Here is a 16278-nt window from a genome sequence, read left to right on the forward strand (position 1 = left end):
GAATTCCAGATTTCCACCACCCGTTGTGTGAAGAAGTGCTTCCTGACATCACCACTGAACGACCTGGCTCGAATTTTAAGGATATGCCCCCTTGTTGTGGACTCCCCCCACCCCCACCAGAGGTAAAAGCTTCGCTCTATCTACCCAATCAACTCCTTTGATCATCTTAAACACCTCAATTAGATCGCCCCTTATTCACAGAAATCACAGAAATCACAGAAACCCCACAGTGCAGATAGAGGCCATTTCGGCCCATCGAGCCTGCACCGACACATATCCCACCCGATCCCCGTAACCCCACGTATTTAATCCCCCTAACACTAAGGGTCAATTTATCATAGCCAATCAACCTAACCCGCACATCTTTGGACTGTGGGAGGAAACCGGAGCACCCGGAGGAAACCCACGCAAGGGGTTTCTGCTATATTCTGCTATATTCAAGGGAATATTAACCTTGGGTAGGCCAGACTGAGATGAGGAGGGATTTCTTCACTCAGAGGATTGTGAATCTTTGGAATTCTCTGCCCCAGAGGGCTGTGAATGCTGAGTCTTTGAGTATATTCAAGGCTGGGATCGATAGATTTTTGGACTTTAGGGGAATCAAGGCATATGGAGATCGGGCGGGTAAGTGGAGTTGAAGTCGATGATCAGCCATGATCTTATTGAATGGTGGAGCAGGCTCGAGGAGCCGTATGGCCTACTCCTGCTCCTATTTCGTATGTTCTTATGTTCTTAACCTAGTCTATGCAACCTGTCCTCATAATTTAACCCCAGTAATCATACCAAACTTTCTTTAGAACATGCTTTAAGACATTTCTACATCCTTGTAGTCTATTGAACCAATCTGATTCAAGCTGTGGCTGATATCACATCTTACAGAGGGTAGGTGGGTCAGGTGCTTCCTTGACTATGTGATCGATTGGAACTTCTTCTGATCAACTTTGAGGCACAGAGAGGGATTACTCAGATATATTTTCCTCTGTTGTACCTATAGTTTTGGCCTCTCTCAGGAGATTACATGGCTACTGGTGGGTGAGGGCTCTATTGGGGAACATGCTGACTCATTGCAGCAGGTTTGGATGGGACAGACTCAATGGACTAGCTGGTCTTTTCCTGTCCATCATTGTCACTCTGTTCATAAATTCTTAGGAAGGTCAAAGGGAAATTGAAAGGCAGATCTGCGGGAAGTGGGATTGACATATATTTATGTGAAGCAGATCAGGGAAGGAATGCTAAACCTTTACAAATCAGTGGTTAGGCCTCAACTGCAGTATTGTGTACAATTCTGGGCACCACACTTTCGGAAGGATATCAAAAGAATTTCTACAGTGCCTTTTATGACCACCGGACGTCACAAAGCGCTTTACAGCCAATTAAGTACTTTTTAAAGAGTAGTCACTGTTGTAATGTAGGAAACACGGCCCATTGATCAGAAACTTAACTGGACAAGCCACATAAATACTGTGGCAACAAGAGCAGGTCAGAGGCTGTGTATTCTGCGGCAAGTGTCTCACCTCCTGACTCCCCAAAGCCTTTCCACCATCTACAAGGCACAAGTCAGGAGTGTGATGGAATACTCTCCACTTGCCTGGATGAGTGCAGCTCCAACAACACTCAAGAAGCTCGATACCATCCAAGACAAAGCAGCCTGCTTGATTGGCACCCCATCCACCACCTTAAACATTCACTCCCTCCACCACCGGCGTACCGTGGCTGCAGTGTGTACCATCTACAAGATGCACTGCAGCTCACCAAGGCTTCTTCGGCAGCACCTCCCAAACCCATGAACTCTACCACCTAGAATGACAAGGGCAGCAGGCGCATGGGAACACCACCACCTCCAAGTTCCCCTCCAAGTCACACACCATCCTGACTTGGAAATATTTCACCGATCCTTCATCGTCGCTGGGTCAAAATCCTGGAACTTCCTCCCTAACAGCACTGTGGGAGTACCTTCACCACAAGGACTGCAGCGGTTCAAGAAGGCGGCTCACCGCCACCTTCTCAAGGGCAATTAGGAATAGGCAATAAATGCTGGCATTGCCAGCGATGCCCACATCCCATGAACGAATAAAAAATAAACAGCAATGTGATAAAGACCAATCAGTTTAAGTGATATTGGTTGAGGGATAAATATTGGCCAGGACACTGGGGAGAACTCTGTCTGCTCTTCTTCGGAATAGTGCCATGTGATCTTTTACATCCACCTGAGAAAGCAGACAGGGCCTCGGTTTAATATTTCATCTGAAAGACAGCACCTCCGACAGTGCAGCACTCCCTCAACACTGCACTGGTGTAACAGCCTAGATTTTGTGTGCTCAAGTCCCTGAGTGTGGTTTTAGAATCCACAACCTTCTGACATTAGAGGCGATGGCGCTACCAACTGAGCCACAGCTGATGCAACAGTCAAGGCCTTGGGAGTGTGTATGAAGGAGGTTCACCAGGATGATACCAGGGATGAGGGGCTTCAGTTATGTGGCGATGTCGGATAAACTGGGAATGTTCTCCTTAGAGCAGAGAAGGTTAAGGGGAGCCCTAACAGAGGTAATCAAAATTGTTAGAACATAAGAAATAGGAGCGGGAGTCGGCCATTCGGCCCCTCGAGCCTGCTCCACCATTCGGCCCCTCGAGCCTGCTCTGCCATTCGGCCCCTCGAGCCTGCTCCACCATTCGGCCCCTCGAGCCTGCTCTGCCATTCGGCCCCTCGAGTCTGCTCTGCCATTCAATAAGATCATGGCTGATCATCGACCTCAACTCCACTTTCCTGCACTATCCCCATATTCCCTGATTCCCTTATGAGGGGGTTTTGACAGAGCAAGTAGGGAGAAACTGTTTCCTCTGGCAAGTGGGTCGGTAACCAGAGGTCATAGTTTAAAATAATTGGCAAAATAAGGAGAGGGGAAATGAGGAGAATTGTTTTCACACAGAGGGTTGTTCCGATCTGGTTAAATCAGATCCCATAGGTATTTTCAGAAGGCAATTGGACATGTACTTGAAGAGAACTAATTTGCTGGTTTATGGGGAACAAGCTGGGGTGTGTGATTCAATTGGACAGCTCTTTCAAAGGGCCGTGTTGTGTATGTAACCTGTTCCACCTTAAGAGAGCTTAAGCCTGTTCCACCTTAAGAGATGTACTACTTTCTCAGGCTGCTGTAGACGTAATACCGGGGGTGAACACACCGGTATATAAGCACTGTGCAGTAATCTTGTATTCAGTATAGTCCCTACCTCCAACCAGTAAAGACCTGTTTTTATTGTTACTCATTAGTCTGTGTCTTAATTAACTAAATAATTCACAGACTTAACACTGGCGACGAGTCAGGTTCTTACCCTGCGGCAGTTATTCCACGGCGATTGAAGAGAGGTTTCAAACCACACCACCCCACTGGAAGCGACAGGCATTAGGACCCTGAAGCCTCCATCAGCTTGTGAACCGGAGTAGAAGACAGGGCTGGGGAAGACAGAGGTACAGGGCGATAGCGATCGGCAGATAAGGGCCGGGCCGCTTTGAAGTGAGGGGCGCAGCCGGGCCGTCGATCGCAACCACCGATAAGGGCCGCACTCGGGCTGAAAGGGCAGCGGCTGCAGAAATTGAAGGCGCGAGAGCCGCGGTGCACAGCGCGGGCCATCGATCGTGATCGGGAGATAAGGGCTTTGGAGTGCGAGGCGCAGCCGGGCCATCGATCGCAAGCACTGATAAGGGCCGGGCCGCTTTCAAGTGCGAGGCGCAGCCGGGCCATCGATCACATCCGCTGATAAGGGCCGCACTCGGGCGATCGCGGCGAAGATAAGGGCCGCACTCGGGGGCTGAAGGGAGACGGCGTCGGGGGACGGGTGAAGAGCGCCAAGCGCGGGAAAACCGCCATTTTGTGGGCGGAGGACGACGGCAAGAGCGGGAAGCCGCCATCTTTGATAACAAGTAAAGAAAATAAAATCTGAGAAATTGCAAATCTACAATGCCTAAACACGGGAATATTAGCACCTTTGATAGTGACCTCGAAGATTGGGCCATATGTATTGAAAGAGTAAAAAATTATTGTAAGGCCAATAAAATTCGTGACCAAGATAAAGCTCTAACATTATTAAATTTAATGGGTGCGAAGACATACGGGCAATTGAAACACCTGTTATCACCAGATGAACCGGCGGATAAGACGTTCGATGAGATTGTTACTGTCCTGAAAGATCATCTAAACCCCACGCCGCTGATGCTAGTGGAACGATTTAAATTTTATGACAGAAGGCAGCTACAGCATGAAAGCAATGCTGAATATTTGCTGGAATTGCGTAAATTAGCGAAATATTGCCAGTTTGGAACGGGACTGTCAGATGCACTACGAGACAAATTTGTGTGTGGTTTATTTAAACAGGATACACAAAAGCGACTGCTCGAGGAGAATGAGCTGACGCTTGAGAAGGCGGTCACTATGGCAGCAGCACACGAAGCCGCAGCGAGAGGCACGGCAGTAATGCAGCTACGGTCACCGGAGCTCAGTGCACACAAATTGGGTGTGAGTTCTGGCAAATGTTATCGTTGTGGAAAGACAACGCATGATCAGAACCAGTGTTGGTTTAAAAACCAAGAATGTAGAACTTGTGGTAGGCTTGGACACATAGCTAGAGTATGCAGGTCAGGGAAGAAGACCAGCAACAAGAAGTCACCGCAAGGAAAATACGCAAAAGTACACAAGGTGGCCGAACAGGAGTCCGATTCAGACGCTAGCAGTAATGAACTGGCTAGCTTAAGGGTACTCAACGTTGGTAAGGGTGCAGACCTCCAGACAATTTGGGTTACTCTTCAGATAGAAGGAGTCCAAGTAAAAATGGAATTGGACACTGGATCGGCATTGTCGGTCATGAATAAGAAAGATTACAGAAGGTTATTCCAACATATTCCCCTACAGGATACGGAGATTATATTGACAACCTACACGGGGCAGAGAGTGTACCCCATCGGGACAATAAAGGTTGCAGTGGCCAACAAGGGCGAAGGAAGTCAAATAATGGACTTATATGTGCTACCGGAGGGAGGTCCACCACTACTAGGCCGGGAGTGGTTTAGAAACATAAATATGGACTGGCATTCGCTAAAAGCCATAAAGAGTGAGAACTCGGTGCAGATAATCAGCCCAGACTCTAGAACTGATGATGGTAAGACCAACCCATGTGCAAAAGACAAAGGCCTAGAAATTCAGTGCCCTTAGCGCCGATTTTGCGGCGCTAGAGGGCCTAGCGCTGCAATTGGCGCCGGTTCCTAAATTGCCTGGGGCCCTTCCGCGGCGGTAGACCGGTAGCGCTGTGCCGGCACCGATGACGTCATCGGTGTGCGCAGCGTCCCGGTTGCCGTGGTAACCCGGCCCCAAGCCGAAATTCAGTTGCGCCCGCCTCGCCCGTGGCAGGCGCAACTAAGACTCTGGTAACAGAGTCTTCCCCCAGTGTGCGCCGGCGCATAAAGGTGGAGCGGCGGCCGGCCGCGTTCCCGGTGGCCGCCTGCCCGCACCTCCCTTCCCGGACTCCTGCATTCCCCCCCCGCGGCCCTGATCAGTGTCTCATGCGAGCCCGGCACTTCCCCGAGGTGCCGGGCTCAGATGTCGGGTCAATCCGCCGGACAGTTGTCGGCTGCAGGCAGCTCCTCCTTAACAGGAGGAGGAGGCCTGCAGTTCCCCCGCCTGCCGCACCGCATCGGGTGCCGCAGCGGGGGATTAGCGCCGGGAAACCCAAGTTCACGCCCGTTTTGAGGCGCTAAAGGAGGGTTTTAGCGCCCGCCGCCGTCTGGGCCCGGCGCACCCGAATTTTTGTCGGGCGCTGCCGCATTACCGCTGGCGCAAACTTTCTGGCGCTACAGCCCTGGCAAGACCAGAACCCAATTTCTAGGCCAAAGTTTCAGCACAGAATTCCACTGAGCAACAACAACATAGTTTAACAGAGAATTCTGAGTCTGTCAAGTCTATTGATATGCACATTTTTGAGGGACACTGGGCTCGAACTCAACTCCATTTCAAACTACAACAGCAATTAGAACAAATGATTCGCCGTTTTGAGCAAGAGATGAATGAAATAAAAAAGTTCTTTGTTACAGAGTGGGAGAATCTGGAAAGTCAACAGAAGCAAATGATGGAGAAAATGGAGCAGAAGCACACCAACCATCTGCGCGAGGAGGCCGAACGAATCAAAGCTGATTCAGGTTCTGAAGGTGCGTGCCATAATCTGGTGTCAGAAGAGTTAACGGTCAGCCAACTCCTTCATATGCTGAGGGACAAGACTCTGAAATGGGAAAAACTTGAACACGAGCTGCGATCTTCAAAGGAAAAGGGTTCGGAGCTCTCAAAAGTCATTGAGATGGCTGATGTGACGACACAGACTGAAATGACTGCAACAGAGCAGCCATTGGATGCCAAAAGTACGCTGACTCACGTCAATGTAGAACAACAGACCACTGAAACAGCTGCTCCGGTAGAGGGATTGCATAGTCCGATCAATCAATCTCCAAAGGAAGTTGAAGTATTAAAATCGCAAATGAGGTCACTAGTAAACGACTTGCTGAAAGCCCAGAAAAAGCTGGATGCAGAGGTACACATGAAGAAGTCTCTTCAGGAAAGATGTCTGGATTTGGAACAAGAGCTGGCTAACGTCCAGCTGGGTATTGAGGAAATAGACGACCCTCTCACTGGTCTAGCTCAGGACGACACCGAATATTACCATGACCTGGTGGACGACACCGAATATTACGATGTCCTGTCCTGCCCAGCTTGTAACTTCGACTCCCAAAGTGCAGAAATCATGGAGGAGCACCAAAAGTCTACGGAACATCGGGAGAAGCTGGCTCTACGACGGAAACAGGAGGAAGAGAAGGAGGAACTGCGCATGCAGCTGGCAGCTGTGGCAGCTGACAATGGAGCCCAGAGAGTCTCCAAGAAGCAGAAAAGGAAAAGTAAAAACAGAAGATGACCCATCTGAACCATTATCACCTCTACCAGATCACACACGTGGTCCCTCCGAACGGAGCCAAATCAGTTCGGAAGTTCAAGCTGTTAAATCCATGAAAGGACTATTGAATGAGTAACGTGAACCGACTACACCACAGAGATTGAATCTGTGAACTGTTTTCCGCAGAGACTGAATCTGTGATATGTTACGTTAAACATGAAGTTATATATGTATATATGTTATTACGTTATGTTAAATGGGGGGGATGACTATAAAGCTAAGAAGGGAGGAGTGTTGTGTATGTAACCTGTTCCACCTTAAGAGAGCTTAAGCCTGTTCCACCTTAAGAGATGTACTACTTTCTCAGGCTGTTGTAGACGTAATACCGGGGGTGAACACACCGGTATATAAGCACTGTGCAGTAATCTTGTATTCAGTATAGTCCCTACCTCCAACCAGTAAAGACCTGTTTTTATTGTTACTCATTAGTCTGTGTCTTAATTAACTAAATAATTCACAGACTTAACAGGCCGGCACATGCATGACGGGCCGAATGGCCTCCTTCTGTGTTGTAAGATTCCGTGATGCTATGTAGATCAAGTGCTAAAATTCCTATCATGGGCAGCAAATGAGATAAATGTTTCTGAGGTGCTTGAGTGTTGACTGTTGACTAGGACATCGAGCAAGCTCACTGCGCTTCTGTAAAATAGTGCCAGGGGGATCTCCGTCTGAATCCACCGCACAGACAGACGTGGCCTGGGTTTGGCATCACCTCCAGCAATATAGCACCTCCATCAAGTGACGACCTAGATTGTTCACTCAGTTTACAGGAAAAGGGCTTGAATCCTCAAACATTTGGCACAGATAAGAGTGCTACCAACTGAGCCAAGCTGAGACTTTCCTTCCTATTCTAGGATTTGTTAACAACCTGGACTGTTACCGTCCCAGATTATAGCTGATCGTAAAGGGCAGATAAAACCTTTACACTTGCAATTGTGTCGTTCTACAATAGCGTATAAATTACCATTCAACTTTGGTTCTGCACTTGAGAGGAAGATGTGGATAAAGAGAAGCAATGTGCCCATTGCGAATGAAGATGTTTTAACATTTTTGAACCATTATTCAATCACTGAATCAAAAGCTTTTGCTGCATCCTTTAACCAGTTATAAACTCCATTATATTGGCCCAGAACTTGGTGTCGGGGGCTTGCCGCGCGTGCAAGCCCCCGATGTGCACTTACCCGGCGCGCCGACATCTGAAACCTGGCCCGCAGTGGATTTCCTGTAAGTGGCCCGGTTCTGATGTCAGCGCGCTGTGCTAACCTGACCCAGCGGCGTAGTTAGTGCGATGTGCCGGCTGGGATCAGGTGAGCACTGTTCAGCCAATCAGGGGAGGGGAAGCTTCATTCATAAGTTTGATAGTAAAGACTGTCAAACTCATGAAAAGTACGGCACCCCAAAACACTACTTAAACTTTAAATAAAATTTTAAAAAGCATCCCAATAATTAAATTAACTATGAATAACTTTAAAAAAAACTATTTTAAACAATTAATCAAATTTTTGAAAAAAATTAATTTTTTAAAAATAGGGTCTAAAACTAAACTTACCTTACTGTAGATTCTTTAAAAATAATAAACCTGTGGAAATTTTTTTTCTAAATTGTACTAAAAGACCACTTACCTGTAAAACTAAGTACTTACGTGTGGTTTTTCAATGCATAAAAACCGGAGCCCTTTACACATGCGCAAATCTGTAAAAATACAGGAAATCCAAGTCGCACGCGCTGCCCAATACCGCGCATGCGTTCAGCCTCTTAACCCCTTCGGTCAGAGGACAGGAAATGCCGGTTTTCAGCGCATGCGCTGTGCATGCTGAAAACCGGCAATTCCTCCTGGCACACGCGTGAGTACCCTGTCCGTACTCACGCGTTGTGACAGGAATTACTGGGCCTTCAGCTGCTATACAAGGTCAAATGTTGCTTCACAAATTTCCACCAAGGAGATTTCCAGGATAGTCAGAGGGCAGGTTTTCATTGGGCCGTGGAGGCGGGATTGGAGGCGTGTGGGGTTAAAAGCCCGAAAACCTCCATGCCAGTTTCAAAGGAGGCGGGGGCCTGACCCGCACTGAGACCCGCCTCCCCGAGGCGGGAAGGGGATTAGTGCCAATTAATTGCCTGTTAACAGGTAGTTAGCAGGCAGTTATCAGCCTAATCCCTATTTTCATTCTTGAAGTGTGGGATTCCCAATGGCTCCAAACCACGCCAAGTTAGCAAGGCGGGCCGTCGGGCTGAAGGGCTTGGAGGGGTCGAGATGTCCGGTGTTCAGGTGAGTGATGGGTGCATGAGTGCAACGGTAAGTGTGTTTGGTGTGTGTAAAGTGTTTAAAGAAGTTTTACTTATCTTTACAGCCTTCCTTCCTTCAGGTCTCAGGAGTCCCTCATCTCACCGGTACAGAAAGCAGAATGGCCGCGATCTGTCAAAAATTGCAGCATTCCGCTTTCTCATAGAGTCATAGAGTCATAGAGTTTTACAGCACAGAAAGAGGCCCTTCGGCCCATCGTGTCTGCGCCGTCCATCAATCCCTGTCCAGTCTAATCCCATTTTCCAGCATTTGGTCCATAGCCTTGTATGCAATGGCATTTCAAGTGCTTATCCAAATGCTTCTTGAATGTTGTGAGGGTTCCTGCCTCTACCACCCTTTCAGGCAGTGAGTTCCAGATTCCAACCACCCTCTGGGTGAAAAAGTTCCTCCTCAAATCCCCTCTAAATCTCCTGCCCCTTACCCTGAATCTATGCCCCCTTGTTATTGACCCCCCTACTAAGGGGAAAAGTTCCTCTTTATCCACCCTATCGATGCCCCTCATCATTTTGTACACCTCAATCAGGTCCCCCCTCAGCCTTCTTTGCTCCAAGGAAAACAACCCCAGCCTGTTTAGCCTTTCTTCATAGCTGAGGCGCTCCATCCCAGGTAACATCCTGGTGAATCTTCTCTGCACCCTCTCCAAAGCACTCACATCCCTTCTATAGTGAGGCGACCAGAACTGCACACAGTACTCCAGCTGTGGCCTCACCAGCGTTTTGTACAGCTCCATCATAACCTCCCTGCTCTTATATTCTATGCCTCAGCTAATGAAGGCAAGTATCCCATATGCCTTTTTAACCACCTTATCTACCTGTTCCGCTGCCTTCAGGGATCTATGTACATGTACACCAAGGTCCCTCTGACCCTCTGTACTTTCTAGGGTCCTACCACTCATTGTGTATTCCCTTGCCTTATTTGTCCGTCCAAAATGCATCACCTCGCACTTTTCAGGGTTAAATTCCATTTGCCACTTTTCCGCCCATCTGACCAACCCATTTATATCGTCCTGTAGCCTGAGGCTTTCCTCCTCGCAATTTACCACCCCACCAATTTTCGTGTCATCTGCGAACTTACTGATCATACCTTTTACATTCTCATCCAATTCATTTATGTAGATCACAAACAGCAAGGGACCCAGCACCAATCCCTGAGGTACCCCACTGGACACAGGCTTCCAGTCACAAAAGCAACCTTCGACCATCACCCTCTGCCTCCTGCCACACAGCCAGTTTAGGATCCAACGCGCCAAGGCACCCTGGATCCCATGGGCTCTTACCTTCTTAACCAGTCTCCTATGCGGGACTTTGTCAAAAGCTTTACTGAAGTCCATGTAAACCACATCCACAGCATTTCCCTCATCCACACACCTAGTCACCCCCTCGAAAAATTCAATCAGATTGGTCAGACATGATTTACCCTTGACAAAGCCATGCTGACTATCCCCGATTAATCCTTGCCTTTCCAAGTGGTGACTAATTTTGTCCCTCAGAATTTTTTCCAATAATTTCCCTACCACAGATGTTAGGCTCACTGGCCTGTAATTCCCTGGTTTATCCCTGTAAAGTCTGTGGGTTGTATAGCGAAGTAATACACAGACTACAAGAGTAACTTAAACAGGACTTTACTATTCGAAGGTCAGGGCGAATCTGCCCAATAAGTTCTGCCACAGCACTTATATACCGGTGTGGTCACCGTCGGTATTACAGTATACAGCAGCCAGGATAAAGTAGTGCCACACCTAAAATAGTTCTCTTAAAGGTGGACGGTTACATACAATAGTTCTCTTAAAGGTAGAACAGTTACATACACTACAATCCCTGCTACCCTTCTTGAATAATGGTACTACGTTAGCTGTTCTCCAGTCCTCTGGTACATCCCCTGTGGCCAGAGAGGTTCTGAAAATTTGTGTCAGAGCCCCTGCAATCTCCTCCTTTGCCTCACACAACAGCCTGGGATACATCTCGTCCGGGCCTGGGGATTTATCCACTTTTTGGCCTGCTAAAACCGCTAGTACCTCCTCCCTCTCGATGCTAATATGTTCAAGTATGTCACAGTCCCCTTGCCCGATTTCTATGTCTACATCGTCTTTCTCCATTTAAAACCCCGCCTACATCATCTGGCTCTACACACAGATTGCCACTTTGGTCCCAACCCTTTCCCTGGTTATCCTCTTGCCCTTAATATACTTATAAAACATCTTAGGATTTTCCTTTATTTTGCTCGCCAGTGTTATTTCATGGCCCCTCCTTGCCCTCCTAATTTCTCTTTTAATTAAGACCCTGCACTTTTTATACTCCTCTAGGGCTTCCTCCATCTTTAGTCTTTTGTAATTGCCAAAAGCCCCCCTTTTTTTCCTAATGCATTTTTGTATATCCCTTGTCATCCAAGGTTCCCTTTGCTTGTTTGTCCCACCCTTGACCTTTACAGGAACATGTTGGCGTTGTACTCTCTCTATTTCCCATCTGAAAGTCTCCCACTGTTCCAGAGAGATCTCTAAATCATCCTGAGAGGAAGGAATTAACTTGGCATACAGATTGTCAGTGTTTGACAGCTTCAAACAGCTGTGAAATGCTGATATTTCATCTGTCAAAATGTCTTGACAGATGATATATCAATCTGTGACGTCACCTCTTGCTGGGTGGCCCTTACTTGGCCTGCTGAGCCCGCTGGGCGGGCTCAACAAGGTCAAGAAAGTCAAAATCGCGTGGATTGGCTACAACTCGATGGAGGCGGGACTACAACCCCGAAAGTTGTAGTCCCGCCTCCTCAATGAAAATCCAGCCCATAGAGTCATAACGGCACAGAAGGAGGCCATTCGGCCCATCGAGTCTGTAGAGCAATCCATTCAGTCCCATTCTCCCACTCTATTCCCATAGCCCTGCAAGTTTATTTCCTTCAAGTGCCTATCCAGTCTCCCCTTGAAAACATTGAGTGTCTCCGCTTCCACCAGCAGCGAGATCCAGGTCCTCACCACTCGCTGTGTAAAAAGGTTTTCCTTACAACCCCCTGTATCTCTTGCCCAAAACCTTAAACCTGTGTCCCCTAGCCCTTGCACCATTAACTAGTGGGAACAGCCTTTCCCCGTCTAGCCTATCCAAACCCATCATAATCTTGTACACCTCTATCAAATCACCCCGCAACCTCCTTTGCTCTAATGAAAACAACTCCAGCTTTTCCAACCTGTCCTTGTAGCTAAGATCCCCCATCCCTGGAACCATTCTGGTAAATCTCCTCTGCACCCTCTCAAGGGCCTTCACATCCTTCCTATAGTGTGGTGACCAGGACTGGACACAATACTCCAGTTGTGGCCTAACCAGTGCTTTATAAAGGTTCAGCATAACTTCCCTACTTTTGTACTCAATACCTCTATTTATGAAGCCCAAGATCCCATATGCTTTGTTAACCATTCTCTCAATATGTCCTGCCACCTTCAGGGACCGATGCACATTAACTCCCAGGTCCCTCTGTCCCTGCACACTCTTTAAAACTGTGCCATTAAGTGTATATTGCCTCTCCCTGTTCCTTCTGCCAAAATGCATCACCTCACACTTCTCTGTATTAAATTCCATCTGCCACTTGTCTGCCCATTCTGCTAGCCTTTCTATGTCCTGTTGCAGTCGATTGGTATCATCCTCACTGTTTGCCACACTCTAGGTTTGGTGTCATCGGCAAATTTAGAAATTCCAATATCCAGGTCATTTATATGTATCAAAAAAAGCAGTGGCCCCAGCACTAACCCTTGGGGAAACCACTGTCTACCATCCTCCAGTCTGAAAATTAGCCATTTACCACAACTCGCTGTTTTCTGTCCTTAAGCCAATTCCTTATCCAAGCTGCCACTGACCCAACCATTCTATGAGCCTCCATTTTGTTAACCAGCCTTCTATGTGGTACTTTGTCAAACACCTTCTGAAAATCCATGTAGACAACATCCATTGCATTTCCTTCATCAATCCACCCTGTTACTTCATCAAAAAATTCAATTAGATTAGTCAAACATCATCTGCCTTTTTACAAATCCGTGCTGGCTCTCCTTAATTAGCTTAAACCTCTCCAAGTGTCTGCTAATTTTTTCTTTGATTACTGTTTCTAAAACTTTACCACCACTGATGTTAAACTGACCAGCATGTAATTACTAGGATTGTCCTTACACCCTTTCTTGAACAATGGTTTCACATTTGCCACTTTCCAATCCTCAGGCACCTCCCCCGCATCTAGGGAAGATTGGAAAATTATGGCAAGCCCTTCCGCCATCTCCTCCTCCAATTCCCTCAGCAACCTGGGATGCAAGCCATCTGGACCAGGCGACTTGTCCACTCTAAGCATACCCAGCCTTTCTAGTACATCCTGTCTATCAATTTTCACCCCTTCCATTGCTTTTACCTTTTCCACATCTATCGATATTTTGTCAGCATCCACCTCATTCGTAAACACCGATACAAAGTACTCATTGAGTATTCTAACCTTGCCCTGCGTCTCTAAGCATATATCACCTTCTTTGTCCCTAATAGTCCCCACCCCACCTCTTACTTCCTGCTTACTGTTTACATGCCGGTAGATTTTTGAGCCCCCTTTTATGTTAACCGCCATTCTACTCTCATATTCTCTCTTTGCCAATCTTATTTTCTTCTTCACTTCCCCTCTCAACTTATTGTATTTGGTCTGGTTCTCCCTTCAAGAATTTACCTGACATTCATCATACAACCTCTTTTTTTAGTTTCATCATCTTCTCTATCTCCCTCGTCATCCACGGAGCCCTTGCTTTGGTTCCCTTACACTTCCCTCTTGTTGGAATGTACCTAGCCTGTACTTGGAACATCTCTTCCTTAAAGATCACCCATTATTCCATTGCAGTTTTTCCTGTCAATCTTTGGTTCCATTTTACCCTGGCTAGATTCTTTTGCATCCCATTGAAGTTAGCCCTATTCCAGTTTAGAAGTTCCACTCTAGATTGTTCCTTGCTCCTCTCCATTGCTAATCTAAATCTTATGATATGATGATCACTTGTACCCAAGTGTTCTCCCAAAGGCACTTGGTCGACCTGGCCCACTTCATTCCCCAGCACCAGATCCAGCAATGCCTCCTTCCTAGCAGGGCCAAGAACATACTGGTCAAGGAAATTCTCCTGAACACATTTCAGGAATTCCTCCCCCTCCTTTCCCTTTAACCTAGCATTATCCTAATCAATATTTGGGTAATTATAGTACCCAAAGATCTCCAGGATGGTGACCAAAGATCTCTGGGATGGTGACCAAAGATCTTCAGATGGGATAAATAGTTCCACTCATGATATCATGGAAATTATTCACCACACAAACTATATAAAAATGAATTGCTGCTGAATAGGATTCTACTTTTTTGCAAAGTAGCTTCTGCCACTAGTTAACTTGAAGCTGTTCTAACCCATTATACTGACTGACTACACCTACTTTCAGATCTATTCCATGAAAGGATTTACATAGCTCTCCAGTTAATCACCTTGCAGCTGAAACACACTCACGTATTGGATTATATTGATTTATCACTGGCTATCTCCTGAATCTTAATCACCAGCCATATATATAACTTTTGTTGAATTTATAAGGCTGTGAGGGTTATTCTCACAGTTTTCGAAATGACTGAAGTGTGTTGAAGGCTCTTTTCGGCCAGAAGAACAAAGCAACAATCTGCTATAACTCTATTCCAAAACAAGAATCTAGTTTGGTCTCCTCTTTATTCTCTGAATATAAAAATATTTGCTGTAAATAAAAGCTTCCTTGCTCAGCAGTATTTCCAGTATATATTTGTCTGATGTTTAAAATTGTATAAAGCATTCCTTATTCCATTTCTTCCGCTGTCCTGCTCATAGTTTCTGTGAGGCTTCATTATAAACATCCAGCCTGTCTCTCCCTCAGCGTCACAATAAAGTCTGTCCCCATCTTTATGTGGCATGCTTGAAGTTTATAGAAGTTTCCTTTCTCTAATATTTATTCATTAAATCAGTTTTTTCGGAGTCTAGAAGGAGAACATTTTTGAAAGCGTCAGCTTGAATTTGCACTAAAGTCATAGAAACATAGAACGTAGAAAAATAGGAGCAGGAGGAGGCCATTCGGCCCTTCGAGCCTTCTCCACCATTCAATATGATCATGGCTGATCCTGTATCTCAATACCATATTCCCGCTCTCTCCCCATACCGCTTGATGCCTTTTGTGCAGCACGGTGGCATAGTGGAGGGCAACACGGTGGCATAGTGGTTAGCACTGTTGCCTCACAGCGCCAGGGACCCGGGTTCAAATCCGGCCTCGGGTGACTGTCTGTGTGGAGTTTGCACATTCTCCCCGTGTTTGCGTGGGTTTCCTCCGGGTGCTCCGGTTTCCTCCCACAGTCCAAAGATGTGCGGGTTAGGTTGATTGGCCATGATAAAAAATTTAAAAAAATAAAAATTGACCCTTAGTGTTAGGGGGGATTAAATACGTGGGGTTACGGGGTTATGGGGCTTGGGTGGGATGGCTGTCGGTGTAGGGACCGGGTGCTAGGGTTTGGATGATCAACCATGATCTCGTTGAATGGCGGAGCAGGCTCAAAGGGCCGAATGGCCTACTCCTGCTCCTATCTTCTATGTTTCTATGTTTCTATGTGTCTAGAAATCTATCTATTTCCTTCTTAAATATATTCAGTGACTTGGCCTCCACAGCCTTCTGTGGTAGAGAATTCCACAGGTTCACCACCCTCTGAGTGAAGAAACTTCCCCTCATCCCAGTCCTAAATGTCCTACCCCGTATCCTGAGACTGTGACACCTCGTTCTACACACCCCCAGCCAGGGGAAACATCCTCCCAGCATCCAGTCTGTCTAGCCCTATCAGAATTTTATACTTTTCATTCTTCTAAACTCTAGTGAATACAGGAATTCGGGATTCAGCCCAGCCCTGTTTGTTTCTGTGTTCTAAACTGATCTTCATGTGAAAAAGAGCAAAGCATGAAGCAAGTTAGCTCTCTTGTGGAAAGTCAT

This window comes from Somniosus microcephalus, chromosome 1, assembly GCF_052327205.1.
Source record: "Somniosus microcephalus isolate GS21.2 chromosome 1, FLI_Smic_1.0, whole genome shotgun sequence".
Classification (NCBI taxonomy): Eukaryota; Metazoa; Chordata; class Chondrichthyes; order Squaliformes; family Somniosidae; genus Somniosus; species Somniosus microcephalus.